Here is a 22302-nt window from a genome sequence, read left to right on the forward strand (position 1 = left end):
TTTGACTCGGTGGCATTGGAGGACTTTTCTAGCTCCAAATCTGCATTCTCTGATTCTGTGAAGCACTGAGCCTCCTTAAACTGAAGTTGCTGCCATAAATAATTCCCAGGGAAGACCCTGGGAAGCATCACCAAACCTTGATTCCATGAATAAAGAACTGGGGCAGAGAGGACGATGGCACTGAGAAGAGGGGTCTTGAAAACAAACTTCATTCATTCAATTGTTTTTCTTCAGTCATTTGTAACCTAATACCTAAGTTTTTTGCAAGTAGATCAGTAGGCTGTGCATCCTAAACCTTGTGATCTTTGCCCCTCAATGTTCCTTAATGGGAGGCAGAGAATGAGCTAAAAGCAATAACCATTAAATAGCAGGTGCCAGAGGAAATTATTATCTATTTTGCCTGTATTTGAGGATTGAATTCTGTAAACCAAGTGATAAAATGTTCTAGTGGCTTGGCTCTGCTCTTTTTGAGTAATTATAGGTGTTCCAAAGAGTGGAAGGGTTTACAATGATAATTATCAACCAAGGTAGCCATTACTAATTCTAGTCACTTGATCTGTGAGACCCTATCTAGCCAGACATCCCTTCTCACACCATTGGGGTAGAAATTCAGCAGATGTTGAACCACTCAGAGTATGGCTGTGAATGCATTTTTAGTGGAGAACATTAAGTGAGGCCACTTTGTGAAATGGGAAGGTCAGCAAAATCACCATATAACAAAGATGGTAGAATGAGCAATGAATCAGAGGATGCTTGGATTGGCAACAGTTATCTGAGGTCATCTGCTCCATCTGCTTGCCTTCAGGCAGTCCTGCCTAAATATTCCAATGTTTTGAAAATCTAGCCCATTTTAAAGGTCTTATTGTTACTATGAACTACTACCATGGTAAAGGTATTATTATTATTGTTATGACTTTATTGCTATTATATTGTAATATTCAACAGAGCTCCCAAACAAATGGACATTTTAATGCTTTTTAGCATAATAGCCACCATTTACATAGCATTTTGCAGTTTGCAAAACACTCTACATATATTTCCTCACAATAATATTGCTCTTTAGAGAAGGACTTTCCTAAGTTTTCTCAGCAACCCACATAGCAATACTGCCTTTAGTTTCCTGGGACTGCTCTAGTCCTTTATACATAATGGAGTCCTTAAGGCACTCCTTAAGTAAATAAACTCCAAAGAGTAGGGTCCAAGGTGAAATCGCTTTGCCTTGATTAAGAGGATTTCTTGCTTACAGAATCCCTTAAGATGTCAAAATAGGTAAGACTGTGGCAGCAGTCAGGGAGGAGATGTAGGAGATGGCTGTGCTACATAAAGAAGGGAGGGGGCAATGTGATACTAGAGGTGATCTGGAAGTGATACATAGAGTTTCTGCAAGTTAATGGGCAATGATGTGCTGGTAAATACTTAACAACAAGTTTTATGATGAAAAACATATGCACAGCACACTTTTAATCTATATTATGAACATTTTCTTCATCACTTTTAAAAATCTAAACAATCAACAAAATAATACATCAAATACTGATTTGTAATATCTTCCAGTTTGTGATAAATAAACATTCACACTGTACATTTAACAATCAACTCTTAAGAGTCTATATAAATTGTCTCCAACATACCACTGGTGCTAAGAAATCACAGGTTTTTTAAAAATAGATTTAAATGATAATAATGGTGATATTGATAAGGATAATAATAGGTTACAACTAAATAATATTTAAGCTATATAAAATTTTTATGTATTTTATCTCATTTGTCTCAAAATGACCCCACGAAGTAGACACTATTATTAGATCAAGAAACTGAAGCTCAGCATATTTAAATGGTTTGTCCATGGTCACACAGCTAATAAATATGAAAGATCAGTTTTGGATCAAGTCTAAATCAGTAGGTTGGTCTATGCCATTCTGTAATGGTAGAATGAACTTCCTATGAATGCCAGGGAAATTAGGAAGCAATAGACAGTCTATGCAGGAAAATATGTTCTCAGTTACCTGTCTGGGTCTTGGGTTCTTGTCCTTGTGTTTAAGCTTCTGTGACACCTTATGGTGTTCCCTTAGTTTTGTTTTATAAGATCATAGATCTTGAATTGGAAGGAACTTCAGTCACCTATCACAATTCACTCATTTTACAGAAAAGATCCATGAAGATTAAGTGACATGTTCATAGTCACATAGGTAGTAAGTGTGCAAGACAGGATTTGAACTTAGGTCCTCTGACAGTGTTTTTCCTACTGTATGAAGATTACCAGAATGTATGTCTGTTCCATAGGAACTGTCTATGAAGGCACTATTTGTCTTATCTGTGCAAGACAGTGAAGAGAAACAACATAAAGTTTAGGGTAAGCAAAACATATTGGAATTGGTTGATAATAAGACTTGTACCTTCAGACTCACCTTTTTTTTAGTGTGACTAAGTCTTCCCACCAAAGCTCTCTCCTTTTCCCAAAGGATCAGCTCTATTTCAGGTTTACCACTCAAAAAACCTCGATGGTAGTCAAATTATCTCAGGAGAAATAGAACATCACAATTCTGGACTAGGGTTTCTGCTAATGGTTTGATGACAGAAATTTTCAAAAGCAGTTGTTTAGCAATCATGTAGATGTTTTAGTTCTTTAGCAGAAATAAAAGGAGCTTTGGTGAGTAAGATGTCCAAATGATGTACTGTGTAAATTTATTTTAAACCCCAGTTTTAAAAGATGAGTTTACAAAATAATTCTGTGTAACTATAGTGTTAAACATGAATATTACATAGGAGACTGCTCTGGTTCCACAACAGGTAGCAATCTTTAATTAAATGTATGGTTTTCTTTAATTACAGCGGTTACTCTGAAAGGTGATAACTAAATAAAATTTTATTCTAAGAAATTCACAGAGTGAGTACAACATTAAAATAGCATTAAAGTTGTAAGACAAACTCGGTGAAGGAGTAAATCGCCAGGAAATCGACAAATCCTTCTCCTTAATGGCTTCCTGCTGCACTCCATCGAATGGAGGTATGATTCTTATCTGCATTTTCTTGAATTTGTGGCTCCTACTAATAAAGTTCGATGGGCTTTTAATGGTCTTGTTTTGCCACTCCTGTTATTACTTCATGAAAGATTTTTCTTTTCCTTTCTGAGCTTTTCAGAGCAATTTTTCACTGAGATTTCCCTTTTGGAATTCAGGGTTGCTTTTGGTGTTCCCCCTTAGAAGTTATTTATACAAATAGGATAAAAATCATAATCATTATTATAATAGTTAGCATTTATATAATACATTTGCCAGTATCAATGCTAATCACTTTACAATTATTATTTTATTTTATCCTCTCAGAAACCCAGATGCTATTATTATACTGATTTTACAGATGAGGAAACTGAGGCAAATAGAGGCTAAACTTTTTGTCCATGACTTTAGAGGTAGTAAGTGTCTGAGACCAGAAATGAACTCAGGTCTTCCCAACTCTAGGCTTAATGCTCTTACTTAATGTCACTTACTACCTAGATGCCCATTCACTTAAGGATCATTGGCACTATAGTGGACTAGGGCTGATTAGGTCAGGTTCAAAGCCAAGGTTTGAGACTGGAATGAATTGAGAACCTTATTGTTCTTATAATAGGTAACAGAATAAGGTTTATTTATACCTAGCTGAGGAAAGATCTGTTCAGCAGAGTAGAGTTGATTCATTGAAACTCAGCAAAATAACCAATTCCACCCACATGTGTGAAATGCTGGTAGATAATTTTCCTGTAACAATACTACTGGGTAACCTCTGACAAGTCATTTATCCAATCAATCTGTTTTCTCATCTGTAAAATAAGGATAATTGCATCTACTTCATAGGGTGATTGTGGGGGGCAAATGAAATATTGTATAAAAGGCTTTATAAAGCTCAAGGTGGTATATAAATAATATCATCTAGTCTAAGTCTGTCTTTTCTGGATGAGGAAACTGAGGCTCAGAGAAGTTATGTATCTTGCCCAATTGTACATAGGTAAGCATCAGGGGTTGAGTTCATTCTCAGATCCTCCAACCTCAGAGCTGTTCTGATTCTTTTCACCATACTACAGTATTTCCTAAATTTAATTCTGTTGATAAATGTTATTAAACACAGAGAATAATGTGTTAAACATTTATATCTTTATATTCAGTAGATTGAACAAGATGTGATTCCTGCCCTCATTCATTCATTCAGAAAGCATTTATTAAAATATCTCGTGTACTGGGGATCCCAAGGATTAAAAAAAACAAATAATAATGAAATGGACCTTGCCATTAGAGGATGGCAGCTAAATTTTGAAGGAAACTAGGAATTCTAAGAGGTGGAAATAAATTGTTGTTGAGTCGTCTCTATTATATCCAACTCTTTGTGACCTCATTGGGGTTTTCTTGGTAAAGATAATGGAGTTCCTTGACTTTTCCTCCTCCAGTTCATTTCAGAAATGAGGAAACTGAAGCAAGCAAGGTTAAGTGACTTACCCAAAATCACACAGCTAGTAAGTGTCTGAGGCCAGATTTGAACCCAGGTCCTCCTGTCTCTAGGGCCAGTGCTCTACTATATCTACTGTGATACCTAGCTGCCCAGTGGAGCTGAGGAGGAAGTACCTTCCCGATATAGGAAACGGCCCCAAAAAAGCATAGAGATGGGACATGGAGTGCCACCCTTCAAGATAAAGGCCAATGTATCTAAACTGTATTGTTTATAAATGAACAATAATTCTAGAAAGAGAAACTGCAGCCACATCAGAAAGAGCATTACTTGCCAAACATGGTAGTTTTATTTTATCCTAGAGGCAATAGGGAGCCATTGGAACTTTGGGGAACCTATGGTCCATTAGCAGAGTAAACACAGTCAAATAATTATAATGTGATTGAATCTGATAGGTTGCAAAGAACATTACAAACACAAGAATCTGATATTTTATACTTTTGTGGGGATGATTATGATGCTCAGGGGGGGACTTCCTTTAAGAAGTGTAGGAGGGAAAAGAACTCCCTGCTAGGTCTTCCTACAATAATTTTAAGGGAAGATCAAATGGTCTTTGGATCTGAGAATTGATTACTTGGTACACATTTGGGAAATGTCAAAATTCTCCTGTATCTCTGCCTGTTACACAATTTTCCCTCTTCCTCCCGTCAATCACACTCTCCAAAGATTTTTCTCAACATGCACAGATGAGCTACTGTAGCTGCTGAGGGCAATTTGATGAACAACGAGTTTATCAAACAAAAGCAATCCATAGTTTTGACCCTGGTCAGGAATGATTCTTGCTTCAAGGGATTCCCCAGCAGGACAAAATAACAATTGCCTTCTGCAGCTGTCTTTTCTGACAGCTTTCATGGAGTGCCTGGTATGGGGAACCTGCAGGAATAAGCATGGTTTTAAAAGTCATTGGTGTTCTCTCCATCCTAAGGATTAGCTCCTTGGGAGTTTAATAGTCTGCTACCACACATGAGGAAGCCAATTGTTAGGCAGTTCTCAGTGGGAATCTTCTCTTTTTTTCACAAAAATCATTGAATCTCAGTGTTAAAAGGTGTTGATGCTTGGTACAGGATATGTACTTAAGATACTTGTTGGTTACTCCATTGACAAGGGAGTTTCTGTGGCAGAGTGATCTGGAATACCTCCAACTGGCTTAAAGTCTTGGCTTTCATGTGGACCAATGATGAGTGAACTGAACAAGCTGTGGTTCAAAGAAGACCAGGGAAGAGGGTCAGGATGCAAAACAGACAAAGGTAGCATCCTGGGAAAGCCAGCCAGATTTGAAAGAGGATGGAGCAAGATGCAACAAAACCAGCAAGGATGTACAATAAAGAGATTCCCAGGTACAAGTCCCAAGCATGAGAGATCTCAGTAGGTCAGATCTCAGGGAAAAGTTCCTAATAATTAGAGTCATATAGAAGTGGAATGGGTTGCCTCAATCAATTAAGCAATACATTTTTATTATGTGCCTAGGTGTACTAGACCCTATGTTGTGTTAAATTACCCCAAGACAAGATGGGCTCTCCCTTATGGGAGGTTTTCAAGAAAAGATTGAATGACAGGTCAGGTATATCATAGTGGGCATTCCTTTCAGTCATGGATTGGACAGTGGATTGGCTTCTTAATGCCCTTCCCCTCTGCAGGTTCTATGATTCTCTATTATACATGCCTTCAAAAATAGGATATCTGATAGTTTTGCCAAACTTAAGAAAGAAAAAAAAAACCTTTGGCACAAAGGAAGACAATTGGCTAAGGGGGAAAATCCATTCAGAAAAGAACATGACAGGGGCAGCTAGGTGGCACAATAGATAGAGCACTGGCCCTGGAGTCAGGAGTACCTGAGTTCAAATCTGGCCTCAGACATTTAATAATGACCTAGCTGTGTGGCCTTGGGCAAGCCCCTTAACCCTATTTGCCTTGAAAAAAAATATCTATCTATATCTATCTATCTATCTATCTATCTATCTATCTATCTATCTATCTATCTATCTATCTATCTATACATAAATATCTTCCCTTCTGCTACTAGGTACTGTAGTAAATAAAGTTCTGGATCTGCAGTCAGGAAGACCCGAGTTCAAAACTGACTTTAGCACACCAACCCTGCAGTCAGGAGGAACTGAGTTCAAATCCAGTCACAGACATTTAATACTAACTTATCTGTATGACCTTGGGCACCTCATTTAATCCTAATGCCTTGCCAAAAAACCGAAAAAACTGCCCTTAGACATTTACCAGTTGTATGACTATGGACAAGTCACTTAGACCTGCCTGTCTAAGTTTCCTCACCTATAAAATAAGCTGGAAAAGGAAGCAAGCACCCCAAATTGGCAACTCCACAGTCAAAATTGACTAAACAACAACAGCAGATTTGAGGAATTCATATTCTAATGAGAGACCCAGTATGAAAAATACACCTCAGATATATGTAATATAAATGGGGGATAACCCTGAGGTAGGAACTTGGAACAATTTCTGCATCCTTCTCTTAAAACCTGAATTCAATAGAGCTGATTCTCAGTGAGGTAGCTGTCAATCAGAACTCCGAAGTCTCCATTTTTTTTGACTATTGTTATCCTAGTTCTTCATTCTAGAAGTGTCCTACTTAGGTTGGGTAGGGAAAAATTCTTTGCCTATATTGCCCAAGTTTTAGGGGTGGTCTGATAGTAAATGACATAATCAGCGTCACTCCCTAGCCCCTCACTCGAATAGGTCAACCTCTCATTATTTTATTCATTCTTCTCATTAATTGTTAATTAATCAGAGTTAATTGCCACCCTCAGGAATACCCACTCTTCCAAACACATATAATTATTGAGTGGGTTCCATGAGGGATCTTTGGTTTTCAAGAGTGCCTTATTCATACAGCTACCTTGAGAGAGTTTATTAAATGACTTTTGGAAAATTTAGCTATTACTTTCTCAAACCTGCAAGAAAGTAGGGTTAGTATTGAAAGCTATTTTGTTTTGGTTTGGAAAATAGGGATAAAACACTGAATTTAATTCTACTATTTATTGCAGTACATCAGGGTTAAGACTTCATTTGCTACTAATAGGAAAGGGACTGATTTACTTAGTTAATCTGTCAAGAGGACAGCTGAACTGAAGGTGTTTTTTAAGTACCCCAAGGCTAAATTCTCTGCCTCTTTCTCTTGCTGGATATTTATCTAACCATCTCCATTATGCATTAAGTGAGTCACATAAACTTCAGAGATCTGGTCATAGTGATGCAGAAAATTATGAATGTAGCAGAAACAAAATCTGTAATCTTTTAATGCTGTTTCTGGGAATCTCGTTAAGGGTGTGGAAAGATCTTTGTTCCTGAGATGTAAATTGACTCCTATTATTTAATGTAAAATTTGTATCCTGTCTTCTCATTCTCAACCCCCAGCTTCCAACCTTCCACCTGGGTTCCAGTCATGTGAGAGGGGAGGATTGGGGTTGTGCACCTTGGAATAGGTAGGACCTGTCCCAAGTACATAGCTTGCCACTGGAAGATACCTGCCCAAGGGGCAAGACTACTCCCCTTGCCCAACCTCCCACAGAAGAGTATTTAATGGAAAACACTGGTCCTTCTGGACTCTTCCTCTTCTTGATTCTATCTCTCTTTCTTTTCTAGGCCATGTGCTTCCATGCTAGGCCGTGGGGTTCACCATGGGCTCCCATACCACATGGCTGGGGCTGTTTCTTTCTCTCTCTCTCTCTCTCTCTCTCTCTCTCTCTCTCTCTCTCTCATTCACTCAAACTTCACTTAGCCTATACTTAAAGTAGTTATTGCTCTTCTGGTCTAATTTGTATATTTGTAATAATTTACTATAATAAAATCCTGAGCAGTTTTAACATCCTAGAGAGCTCAAATTCTTTCACCTTTTCAATGGCCATATATCTTCACTCTTCAATTTCTGAAACTTTAATAATCATCAACAACAGTGGCTTTTGAAAATACCCTGTTTTGTATAGATCTATCAATGTATAAGTAAATAATGACAATATAATAGTATTAAACCTATGATTCATATAATATTTCAAAGTTTGTATAGTACTTCATATGTGCTTTTTCCCCTGATTCTGACAACAAACCTATTAGGTAGATGTTTCCTTGATGCTCATCTTTCAGATGAAACTGAGTTTTAGAGAGATTAAGGAATTTACCTAGGGTGTCATAGCTACCAAGAACTTGAAGTAGAGTTTAAACCCTTGTTTTCCTAAGTCCAAATCTCACTTCCTATTATACTAGAACTTAGATTCTCCTAAATTTTTATGCTGACCTGTTGAAAGTCAAGAAGTTGGTCTAAAATAAATTCACAAACATGTTTTCCCTTCATCATTTCATTGTAAATGTTTTCTAATTTTACATATATATATATATTTTCATGGGGATCATATGACAATGTTTTCTTGTATTACTAATATGGCAAGAAGTAAAAAAAAGGAAGAGATGACTAGGAAGAAGGAGAATTAAGAAGGATTCATTGTATCAACTTGAAATGTAGTTAGTTAAAACTTCTGTAACTTATGTTAGATTTTTGGAACCTATTTGCAAGTCTGAGGTCAGCTTTATTGAAATATATCTTGTTACTTGTTGAAATTTTTCTATTTCTGTCATCTACTTCATTAAAATAAGCCTTTTGCCCAATGCAATCCTAGAGTTTTCCCTGGGGGTAAAAGAGGCAAGTCTGGGAACCAATAGCAATTTAGCTAACTCTAGGAAGCCATGACAATGGAAGAATACAATTCAGCTATTAGCAGTCAACTACTAGACAATTAATTAGACATGGACTATTGTTTGTATTCACACCAGGAAAGATTCATTAGCTGAAAGACTGACTAAACTACAGATTGCAGCAAATTTGAGAAAGAATAGAAGAAAGTGACTTGCAAAATGAAATATATTTAATGTGGCAATGGGAGAAACAAGTTTCACCACTCTTATTTATTAAAACAAATGCCATTTGGAAAGAACAGAAACTGATGGATGCAAACTTGCTTTAGTTGTCATTTACAAACAATTCATATGTATATACACACACATATACATATATAGATATACATATATGTTAATAGTATTAATAAAATATTTCTGCACAGTAGGAAATGAATACATACATGCAACAAGCAATTACATGGTAGCATATTATGTATCTATGTATCTATATACATAGATACATATTAGTAATGTAGTACCTATCACAGTGTAATCTTGAATTCTATACTCCGAATTTCAAATATCCATCACCAAAATGCTAAAGTGTTTATTCTGTGCTTCCATTCCACTGCATCTGTGATTGTGTTCCCTGAATGATATACAATGCAGTCACCTTTAAAGCAGCAATCCAAAGATAAAATAATGTTTCCAGAAGCATTCTCACATTGAAAAGTTATGCAATATATGTAGGGAAATGGTCTACTCCTATTGAGAAAAGTGACTATTCAAGGAGTGGCTATAATAGTTTTTACTCCTACTTGTGTTCTGGTTCCTTGTGCCATTTCTAAAAATAGGCCTTATTATCTTTTCCTCAAAACTGGACTTTTTTTTTCAAACTTTCCCATTATTGTCTAGGGCATCATCATTTTTCTAGTTTTCTAAATTTATAACCTCAGTATTATCCCCTAATCCCTCAAATGCCAAATCTTATATTTTCTTCTTCCCCAAAGTCTCTTGTATTTGACCCCTTATTTCTATTTATGCAGCTACTACTTTATTTTATGCATTTATTCCTTCTTTATTTTTCTTTCTTTTTTTGGAGGCAATTGCATTTAAGTGGCTTGTCCAGGATCACACAACTTGTGTCATATTTGAGCTCAATCCCTCCTGACTTCAGGGACAGAGTTCTATTTGCTGGGCCACCTAGCTGTCTCCTTGTCTCAAAATTTCCAGAAGATCAGTCCATCCTCTATATTGCTGTTATTGATTTTCCTTAAGCTCAATTCTACTCAATAAATTCTAGTGTCTCCATGTTACTTCTATATAAATATAAAAAATAAATATAATACCATTGCAATGGTATGCTATAATTATATTATAATTTTAAAGAATATAAAATATAAATTCCCTGTTAACTTTTAAAAGCTTAGACCCAACTTGTCTTTCCAGTCTCCCTGGACCTTATTCCCCTTACCATACAGCAAAACAACCAAGTTGGCCTTGTCTTTATTCCTACCACACAACAAGGAACCTTCTATTTCTCTTCCTTTGCATTAATCATCCTTGATTCATAGAACACACCTTTGTCTCAAAATATCTTTCCTTTCTTCAACAAGAATAACCTTTTACATAAATTCTTTCTTGAAACTATATCCCCTTCCCCAATTATTGGTGTTCCTTCTTCCAAACTAACTTATGCTTAACTATCCTGTATTGATTTTATATTTACTCTGTACATATTTAAAAATGTAGTTATCATCTTCTTTGGTCAACTGTCATCTCTGGGGAGAGGTCAAGATGGAGGAGTAAGAGGAAGCAGTGCCACCTAATTCATGCACCAAATCTTCAAAGAGATCTCGAAAATGCACCAGACTAGATTCTTATGAGAAAAGGCAAGGAAAAGTCAAGGTGAATCATTTTTCCAAGACCAGGAGACTCAAGGAGATATACAGTGAGGTCTGCAGACAAAAGGGAACAGGGTATTCAGCAGGAAGAAATCCCAAAGGATCCCTGAACTTGAGCATGGTACAGGAACACATGCCATCTTACATCTCTGTCTTCCAGTTCCAGGACAAAGATCCAGTGTGGATGTTCCCAGAGGAGTGATCACTAGCAGGGTCCTAGATGCCTATTGAGTAAGGAAAAAGTACCAGAAGCAAAGACTAACAGTATAACTGATCCCAGAAGCAGAGCTGATATGCACTTATAAGTTACAGCTCAAGATGAAAGCCTATATACAGTAGCCATGGAACAAATTCCAGACCAAAGAGGATCTTGTAGTTTGATCATTCTTAACCTGTAGACTATATCAGCAGATGAAGGATGGTTGGATCTAGGTGGACCTAAACCTGGGTCAGGAACTTGGCAGAACTGAGACCAGGAGAGCAGTGAGCAGACTTCATTCAGAATCGTCTCACATTGGGATTGCCATAAATCTGAGCTATGAAAACAGAAGAAGGACATAAGCAAATGGAGAATTAGGCCAGAAACTCCCCGCCCCACACCATTAGTGAATAGAGCCCTAACTAACTTAAAAGTCAAGTCAAAGAATGGCCTAAAAAAATAAACATACAAATCTTACTCTCAAGAGTTTTTACGATAATAGGGAATCTCAAGACACAAGCTCAGAAGGAAAAAAAAATTCACAAAATATCTATAAGCAAAATGCAACTTGGACACAATTCTAAAACTTAAAACAATGGTAAAAAAGGGGGGGATAAAATGATTTTGAAAGTGGAAAAGAAAATTAACAGTTTGAAAAAAAGAGATGCCAAATCTTATCTGAGAAAATAATTATTTGAAAATTAGAATTGACTAAATAGATGCTAATTACTCTATATCAAAAGACAGGAGGAGGAGGAGGAGGAGGAGGAACAGGAGGAGAAAAAAGAAGTGGAAGGAAGGAGGAGGAGGAAGAAGAAGAAGAAAGAAGGAGAAAACATGAATTACCTCAGCAAAAACAATTGACCTGGAAAAGTGATTGAAGAGAAATAATTTTTTAATAAAGATTTTATTTATTGTGAGTTTTACAATTTTCCCCCTGATCTTACTCCCCCCACCACCACCAGAAGGCAATTTGTCAGTCTTTAAATTGTTTCCATGGTATACATTGATCCAAATTGAGTGTGATGAGAGAGAAATTATATCCTTAAAGAAGAAACATAAAGTATAAGAGATAGCAAGATCAGACAATAAGACATCGGGGTTTTTTTTCCCTAAATTAAAGGTAATAGTACTTGGTCTTTGTTCAAACTCCACATTTCTTTCTCTGGATATAGATGGTATTCTCCATTGCAGAGAGCCCCAAATTGTTCCTGATTGTTGCACTAATGGAATGAGCTAGTCCATCGAGGTTGATCATCACCCCCAAGTTGCTGTTAGAGTGTATAGTGTTTTTCTGGTTCTGCTCATCTCACTCAGCATCAGTTCATGCAAATCCAGAGGATAAATAATTTAAAAATCACTAGACTATTTGAGACCTAAAACATTATATTTGAAAAGATCATAAAAGAATAATGCCAATATTCTTAGAACCAGAGGACAGAGTAGAAATGGAAAGAACTCATGCATCATCTCTTAAAAGGTACCCCAAAATGAAAACTCCCAGAAATATTAAAGCTAAACAGTACTCCAAGGTCAAAGAATAATGCCAGCTCCTTGAGGATAGGAATAATTTAATTATTTTAAAGATGAAATTTCTTTTAAAAAATTAACAGGGTTTTATTTTTTTTCCTCCCACCTCTACTCTCTTACCTAAATTTAAAAAAAAAACCTTGTATTGCAAGTAAGCAGAGTCAAGCAAATTAAATTACTACTTTGGTCATTTTGAAAAATGTATATTATGCTCATTTTGGCAGCACATACATTTAAAAAATGTAATGATACAGAGAAGATAAGCATCTCCTGTGCAAAGATAACATGCAAATTTGTGAAAAATGCATGTTTCTGCATCTTGAGTTCATTATCTGTCTTTCAGGAACTAAGGAACTCTTGACCAAGTGTAGTCCAACAAGGCCCTTAGATAAAGATTTGATTCCATAGTTGTACTTAAAGATTTTCAGCACTTACAGATGGTTTCACAACAGATATTTGTGGAATTCAGCCCTTCTGAAGCTTTCTTTCCTCCTTTAAAAAGATAGCAGAGTTAGGCTAGATAATTTCTAATGTCTTTTTTACTTCCAAATATTATGATCCTATGATTCCCCAGGAATTTTCTTCTAATCAATAATTCATCAAAGAAAAAATTAATGATTATCAATCATCACCTACTTCAGAATCATAGTGGGAATTTTTATTGACTTCAATGATTCAGTAATCAAGTCATAAACCTTACTAAAAAGTGAATGTTGGGGATTCAACATGGTATAAAAAGATTTGGGGTATAATGGAAGAGCCCTATACTTAGGTTGGAAGACACCTGATAGAATTATAGTTAGGAGATAATGAGAGCTGCCTAGTTGCTTTGATAAGTTCATCCACCTGGCTCAAATAATTTACTTTTTTTGGGCACTGAAAGAACTGGATGATATGTACTGTGCTACTATTGGTGACATTTGAGTAATCACAGAGAATGAAAGAGGAGTCACATGATAGAAAAAGGGCAAAGATTGTCCCAAATTTGAAAAAAAAGGGAAGGGAATGGAAGTTATCATCTCTAAGTTAGTGTACTTGACTATAGCAAAAGTCTGCAAGTACCAGATAGTTACTGAGCATAAGAAAAAGGAAATTGTAATTGTAATTTATAAAAATTAATTCAGACTAGGTTACACTCATTTCCTTTTGTGACAGGGTTGCTAGATTAGAGGAATAGCAAAGCCTCTCATTGGAAAATATGGAAACACCTCTAGACTGTACTTTGAACTGTTCTGTCATACTCCAGAAACAACTTCATCTTGGGAGATCATTTCAACCTGGGAATTCATTCTCAGATAGATCAATGGGGCCCTTTAATCTTATTGAATAGCTCTGACCAGAGCTTCCATTTAAGGAGGATTCCACACCAGTTACCTTTGCTACCATCCTGCATCCTATTTTTTTAAAATTTCTTTTAATTCATTATTTTCCCCAATTGCAATATAAGCTTTTTGAGTGTGAGGACTTTCTTTCTTTTCTTTTCTAATTTTTAATGCATTTAAAATTTTATTATGGATTTATTTTTTGCATTCTTTTATAATATTGAGTCCTACCTCTTCCCCACTGAGAAGGAAAACAATATATCAGTTATACATGTGAAATCATACAAAACATATTTCCATGTTAGCCATTTTTTGTTGTTTTTTTACAAGGCAGGGGGGTTAAGTGACTTGCCCAAGGTCACACAGCTAGGTAATTATCAAGTGTCTGAGGCTGGATTTGAACTCAGGTCCCCCTGATCCAGGGCCAGTGCTCTATACACTGAGCCACCTAACTGCCCCAGCCATATTTTTTTAAAAGCAAGAAAAATAAAATAATCATACTTCAGTTTGCACCCTGAGCTCATCAGTTCCCTCTCTGGAGGTGAATTTTATTTTTCATCATAAGTTCTTTGAAATTGTCTTGGATCATTGTACTGTTCGGAATAGTCAAGTCTTCCATAGTTGATAATCATTACAACATTGTTGTTATGATGCATGATGATCTTTCATTCTCACTTCACTTTGCAACAATTCATATACATCTAGTCATGTTTTTTTTTTCTTTCTGAAAACACCTTACCTTTTCACACTAGAACTCTATCATAGTGGCACAACAGTGCTCTGTCACAATCACATGCCATAATTTGTTCAACCATTCCCCAATTTATGAGCACCTCCTGGTTTCTAGTTCTTTTTCACCACAAAAAGAGCTGTTACAAATATTTTCTACTTATATAACATTTTCCTTTTTCTCTGATCACCTTTGATACAGATCTAGTAGTTAATTCTCTGGATCAGAGGTTATGCATAGTTTTATAGCTATTTGGGCATAGTTCTGAATTGTTATCTAGAATGATTGGAACTGTTCTCTATCTGCCCCTCTCCCCCCATCTCCTTCAGTATTTACCATTTCTGTTAGGTGGTCTATCAGAATTTTTTAATTTGTATTTCTCTAATCAATATTGATTTAGAGCATTATTTCATTTCACTATAGATAACTTTAATTTCTTCTTTTGAAAACTAACTGTTTATATCTTTTGGCTATCAATTGAAGAATGAACTTATTTTTTATAAATTGGACTCAGTTCTAAACTCATATAAGTGAGAAATGAGACCATTATTAGAGAAACTTATTATAAAACAAAATTTTTTTGAAGCTAATTCATTATCTATGTTACATTTTAGCAATCTGTACTTTCCCTGATTTTTCTCTTTTAATTAGGTCTATTTTTACTTTTGTTTTGTCTGAGATCATTATCGTCACTTCTACATTTTTTACTTCAGTTAAGCCTATTAGATTTTACTCCGGGTCTTTATTTTAATTGTCTGTGTTACTTTTTGTTTCAAGTGTGTCTTTTGTAAACACTACATTGTTGGATTCTGGTTTCTAGTCACTTCTCCTTTCTGCTTCCACTTTACTGTTGAGCTCATCCCACACTTATGATTGCTAATGGTGAATTTTGCTCCATCCTTTTTTCCCCCTGATTCTTCTCTACTTTATTTGGTTGCTCTTCAAAAATCTCTTAAGATTACTACTAATTGGGGCAGCTAGGTGGCGCAGTGAATAGAGCACCAGCCCTGGAGTCAGGAGTACCTGTGTTCAAATGCCACCTCAGATACTTAATAATTACTTAGCTGTGTGGCCTTGGGCAAACCACTTAACCCCATTTGCCTTGGAAAAAACCTAAAAAAAAAGATTACTTCTAATAGCTGACTCCTCTACTCCACCCTGCTTTTTGATAGTTGTTTTAAGTATAATAATTAGGCTCTTTCTTTGATTATGACTTTCAGGTAGTTTAATAATTTCTTAAATTATCTCTCTTGAATCTTTTTGGCATTTTTTTGCAAGGCCACTGGGGTTAAGTGGCTTGCTCAAGGCCACACAGCTAGGTAATTATTAAGTGTTTGAGACCGCATTTGAACCCAGGTACTCCTGACTCCAGGGCCCGTGCTTTATCCACTATGCCACCTAGCTGCCCCAAATCTATTTTTTCAGATCACTTGTTTGTACAATGAGATATTTCAAATTTTCCTCTACTTTTCATTCTTTTGATTTTTTTATTACTTCTTCATGTTATTAATTTCCACTTGCACAATTCTAATTTTCCCCCCCAATTCTAATTTTTAAGTAATTGTTTTCTTCAATGAATTTCTATACCCTTTTCCATTTAGACAGTTCTGCTTTTTTGTAGTTTATTTCTTAGGGTTTTTTTCTTTTGCAAGGCAAATGGAATTAAATGGCTTGCCCAAGACCACACAGCTAGGTAATTAGTAAGTGTATGAGGTTGGATTTGAACTCAGGTACTCCTGACTCCAGGGCCAGTGCTCTATCCACTGAGGTACCTAGCTGCCCCTTGGAGTTAATTTCTTTGTTAAATTTTGAACCTCTTTTATCATTAGATCAATTGTTTTTAATTTTTTCAGAATTCTTTGTGCCTCTTTTACTAAATTATTAATGTTTCTTTTCATAATTTTCTTCCAAACTTCATTTCTTTTTGCAATTTTTCTTCTATCAGTTTTATCCTCTGAACAGTCAGAAATTCTTCCTGTCCTTGGACCCAATTCCTATTGTTTGTGGCTGGTTTCATGCTGTCATTTTCTGAGTTTATGTCTTGCCCTTCCCTTCCAGTGTAATTTTTTTAATGTCAAATTCTTTTGTTGTTGTTATTGTTTGCTTATTTTTGTAGTCTATTTCTTGACTTTGAGTTTTATGTTAAAATTGAATTCTGCTCATCTCGAGGTGGAGAGGCATCCTCCCAAAGTATTTTTGTTATGAGGTTTTCAGAGCTATTTATGAGGTTCTGCAAGTTTTTGATGCTTTGAAGATAGTATTATCCTAAAAAAAAAAGGATATGCGCAGTGCTCTCATGATCTGAATTCTGTTGTTAACCCAGGAAGGATTCCTAGTTCCCTGAATCCATAAACACTAGAGCTTCTCTTTGCCTTAGAACTGAGACCAGGCCCTTGTTCCCAAGTGAGTGGCCACAAGTGCTTCCTTCTACCCTGTAACTGTGACCCAGAATTGTGAATGGACAATTGACTTTTCAATTAGCTCCAGCTATATCCAGGGTGAGCAAGGTCTCTCCTTTAATTTCTCATCAGTTATCTATCCCCTTACTGTCTCTGAGTTGAGAGCTCCTCCTCCCCCTGCTGCTGCTGCTGCCCCAACATAAACTATAGATAGAACCCCATCCCAGGTTCAAAAACTGTATCCTGTCTATTTCTTAAATTCTTAGGTCAGAAAAATGTCTCATCCTGACCTTCTGTTGATTCTTCCACTCTAAAATTTAATTTGAGGTGTTATTTTAAAGTCATTTGGAAGGGAATATTTGAAAAAATTCAGTTGAGTTGCTGCCTTGAATATGCCATCTTGGCTTTGCTTTCTCCTTTTTCTTTTAAATTGTATTTTTATTTCCAGAACTTAACATGGTATATAGGAAGTACTTGATAAAAATACTTGTCTAAATGATGAATGTTGGAAGGGATATGGGAAATCTGGGACACTAATACATTGTTGGTGGGGCTGTGAATTCATCTAACCTTTCTGGAGAGCAATTTGGAATTACGCCCAAAGGGCAACAAAAATGTGCATACCTTTTGATCCAGCAATACCACTACTAGGTCTATACCCTGAAGAGATGCTGAAAAAGGGTAAAAACATCCTTTGAACAAAAAATATTCATAGCAACCCCTTTTTGTGGTTGCAAAGAATTGGAAATTGAGTGAATGTCCATCAATTGGGGAAGAGTTTAATAAATTATAGTATCACATACCATATATATATATATATATATATATATATATATATATATATATATATATATATATATAATGGAAGACTCTTGTTCTCTTAGAAACCAGGAGGGATGGGAATTCAGGGAAGCCTGGAAGGATTTTCATGAACTGATGCTGAATGAGATGAGCAGAACCAGAAGAACATTGTACACCCTAACAACAACATGGCGGTGATCATCAACCTTAATGGACTTGCTCATTCCATCAGTGCAATAATCAGGCACAATTTGGGGATATCTGAGATGGAGAATACCAACTGTATCCAGAGAAAGAATTGTAGAGTTTGAATGAAGTCCAAAGACCTTTAATTAAAAAAATAAACCATTATCTCATTATATAATTTTGCTATCTCTTATACTTTATTTTTCTTCCTTAAGGATATTATTTCTCTCTCATCACATCCAACTTAGATCAATGTATACCATGGAAATAATGTAAAGACTAACAGACTGCTTTTGGGGGTGGGGTGGGGGGAGGAAGTGAGATTAAGGGAAAAATTGTAAAATTCAAAATAAATTTTAAAAAAGAAATTATTTGAGGAAAATTATAGAGCAATTAGAAGGAATATATGAACTAATATGAAATGGTAAAATGTACATGTATTCTAAGAAAAGCTATAAAGGAATGACCAGAATAAGATAGTTTAATTATGAAAGATTTAGCTAATGTGAAGGAGGTAAGAGGGTATTCCAGGCAAGTGTAAAGGTAGGGTCAGAAACACCTACTAGGTGAGAACATATGTCATTTAGTTCCTTGGTATGAACAAGTCCTGGACACTTTTTGGCGGGGTTTGATAAGAGGTCTCTGAACTGAATGAAAGACTTGGTCATGCCCTCTGAACCCTCTATAATACCATAGAGCTGGTTGGAGTCAAATATGGAAGTAATTGGTGGCCCAGAGGAGTCTAGGAGAATGTTCCACCACATCAGTATGAGAGAATTTACTTGGGTTGAGGAGGAGAGGAGGAACAGTGGCTCAGTCTTGGCTTACCCTTCTCTTCTCTACCTTTAGTTTGAGGATGGCATCTAGAGATTCAAATGGTATGGAGGATTTTGGTCTTCCCATGATCATTCAAGTGTTACCACAAGGACAGTAATAGATGGTGGCAGTTTTGTATCAGGAGTAAAGAATAGACTAGAAGAAATGAGGAAAGTAAATTAAATAGTTTGGAAAGATCCAAGCAGAAAAATACACTGTATCTGAGGGGAACACTTTATTGCGACCAGCACAAGGATTAGAATGCTTAGAGACCATAATCCTACCTCAGAATCTTTTTAAAAGGAGCTGTGTGACCCCTTTGTTACATGTGCTCTATAAGCTAGAACCCATTTCCCCTGATCTCTTATTTATGGAACAGTATCACAGGCCTTTGGGTGAATATTTTGTATTGAGTATTATTGCTATAATATTGTAGTAAACATTGTTTTCTAAAAAAATCTGATTGACTAATTTATTTCAACTGATAATTATATCAAGAAGAGCACTGTTAGGGGGTTTATAACTCATAACATTAAAACAACTTAAGACCCCTTGTACTACGGTCCCTAAGGAACATAGTATCCATGTCTTGGATTCATGATTCATCAGTGTGGGTGAAATGTGGGCTGGTCACCCCAGATCATACACACACACACACACACACACACACACACACACACATATATATATATACATATATATATATATTAACATTTAGATAGTTGCTATTATATGGTAGATGCTGGGCTAAGCACTTAACATTATTATACCATTTGATCCTTTCAACAACCCTGGAAGAAGGTGTTGTTATTATTATCCTAATTTTATAGATAAATTGAGGTTAGAGAGGAAAACAGCTTGCTTAGGGTCATATACCTGGTAAGTATCTAAGGTTAGATTTAAAAGCAGTTCTCCTTGATTCCAGACCTGGCACTTTATCTATTATATCACCTTGATGCCTTAAAGACATTCTTATCAAGTGTTCAGATGACATAACTGTTGTTTATACTTTGTTCTTGAAGGGGACCATGGCATCAGTGATATGATGGCATGGCATGCAAATGAACTGAATTTGAGTGAGGGGGTGCTGTGTAAAGTCACGAGCCTCACTTTCTCCTCCAGAGTCATTTGGGTCCAGGGATCAGATATGGATCAGGAGACTGGAGGTGGCCCTGGATGCTGGTAACTTTATACAGGATATCATGGCATCATATCCCTGATATCATGGTTCTCTTTGAGAATGAAGGACAAGCAAAAGTAACAGTAAATGATGTCATGCTACAAGGGATAGCTAATATTTTAAATGACAGAATCCAAAAAGAAATTGACAGACTGAGTCATGGAACTAAATTAATGAAGTGAAATTCTTTTTTGCTTGTTTTTTTTTGCAAGGCAATGGGGTTAAGTGACTTCTCCAAGATCACTCAACTAGGTAATTATTAAGTGTCTGAGGCTGGATTTGAACTTCGATCCTCTGGATTCCAGGGCTGGAGCTCTATCCACTGCACCACCTAGCTATCCCATGAAGTAAATTTTTTAGGAATGAGGTATAAATATATTTAGATTCAAAAATCATATCTATGTTTAAAAAATCACCTTCACAGAAAGTGGGAGATATGGTTAGATAACAGGTTCTTTTTTTAAAGATCTGGAGGATTAAAAGGATTGCAAATTCACTTTGAATCAACAACTCAAATAAAATGCTATGATCTTAATCTACTTGGAGAGGTTTAGCACTTAAGAACAAGGAGGTGGTATTACAGCTATACTCTGTCCGGGACCAACCACACCTGTAATATTGTCTCAGAACCGGACCTCATTTTCAGGTATTGATAACCTGGAGAGTGTCTAGTGGAAGTCATTTAGGATGATGAAAGGACTTGATAATTCATGCCAAATGGGAACTGATTGAAAGGAATGGATTTTGTTTTCTATGACAATTTTGAGGGTAAGACCAGGTGGGTGTCTTTAAGTAGAGTTTACTAAGTAGTGAAATGAATAGAATGCTAGATAATTGAATTGAAATTCTACCTCCGATGCTCTTGGTGGCTCAGTTTTCTCATCTATAAAGAGAAATTTATGGTCTAAACATTCTAATCCTACATTCATGATGATACAATGATCTTTAGACAGATCCTTATTAAAGACAGATCTAAAAAGTTAATGAAGTTGTTGAAGAGTATTATGAAAAAGAAGGTGTAGACTTTCGTCCTTCATATCCAAAATTCAAAAGAGGGGCAATAAGTAGAAGAAGCTTGCAAAGTAGCTGAAAAGTTTGGACTTCATTCCTGGAACAAAAAAAAAAATCTTCCTAATCATTAGAGCTATTCCAAAATGGAATGGGCAGCCTTGGGAGATGGTAAACAAAAGCTAGGAAGTCACCTGTCAGGCATTGTTGTAGGGGTATTCCTTTCAAAGGGAGAACTGGACTCCAAGGTCCCTTCCAGAAAACTTCTATGATTCTTTGATGATGTGTAATATAGAGAGTGGTGTAGGGGTAGTAGTTTTTCGGTTGATCTTACAGAAATGCTTTCCTTGTGTTTTACAAAGTATCGGAGACATCTAGCTTTACTCAACAATTCATGTCTTTTAACCAGTCACAGGAAATATTCATATGGCATACCATCTTCCATTGACCCAAACCTCAGTAAATTTCAGAAGTTTAAAGCTGGCTAGTACTAGAAGACACGTTCTTACTTCCTGATCTCACTTGGCTTTCTAGGAAAAAAAAACTCATTAATCTAATGAACATGAACTCTGAAACAGATCTTCCTCAGTGTCTTGGATATCAGATAGAGGTCATTCACATTAATTAGATTACTACAACTCAGCCTAAGACTTCTGAAGCATTTTTTACCTATAAAGGTAAGAGATAATGGTTTTCAAATAAAATCTCAAATTGAGATTATTTTGAAATAGGTTGAAATTTTCCTACATCTAATAATTTACTTGGGCAGTAACAAGTGGATTTATCCATTGTACTCCATACACTAAAACTAATTCTGACTTAACTGCTGATTATTCAATAGGTGAAGATTTATGAGCACCTTGGTATGTTATTGATACTGACTTTTACAGAGAAAAAAATTATCTACCAGCAATTAGAGTCTCCCTTTGGTAATATCTTCTATAGCATACAATCTGTCACATAAATAATCCTAGGAATTCCAATTTTTTTTTGCTCTATAGTCAATAAATGTTGTATCAAACAGGGTCATGTTTAAAGGTGATGCTTTGTAAAATAATTATCATTTAAAACCCAGAAAATTCAATATATTTGTTCCTGATTTTTTTT

The 22302-nt window shown here is 36.0% G+C and overlaps 1 non-coding gene across 1 annotated transcript; it reads left to right on the forward strand.

Annotated features, from left to right (window-relative positions):
• Positions 1-12961: 12961 nt before the first annotated feature.
• Positions 12962-13068, forward strand: LOC141510612 (U6 spliceosomal RNA). Its single transcript, XR_012475059.1, has one exon. It is a non-coding gene; the product is annotated as a U6 spliceosomal RNA (small nuclear RNA).
• The last annotated feature ends 9234 nt before the right edge of the window (positions 13069-22302 follow it).

The sequence above is a fragment of the Macrotis lagotis genome, chromosome 1, assembly GCF_037893015.1.
Source record: "Macrotis lagotis isolate mMagLag1 chromosome 1, bilby.v1.9.chrom.fasta, whole genome shotgun sequence".
Taxonomy (NCBI): domain Eukaryota; kingdom Metazoa; phylum Chordata; class Mammalia; order Peramelemorphia; family Peramelidae; genus Macrotis; species Macrotis lagotis.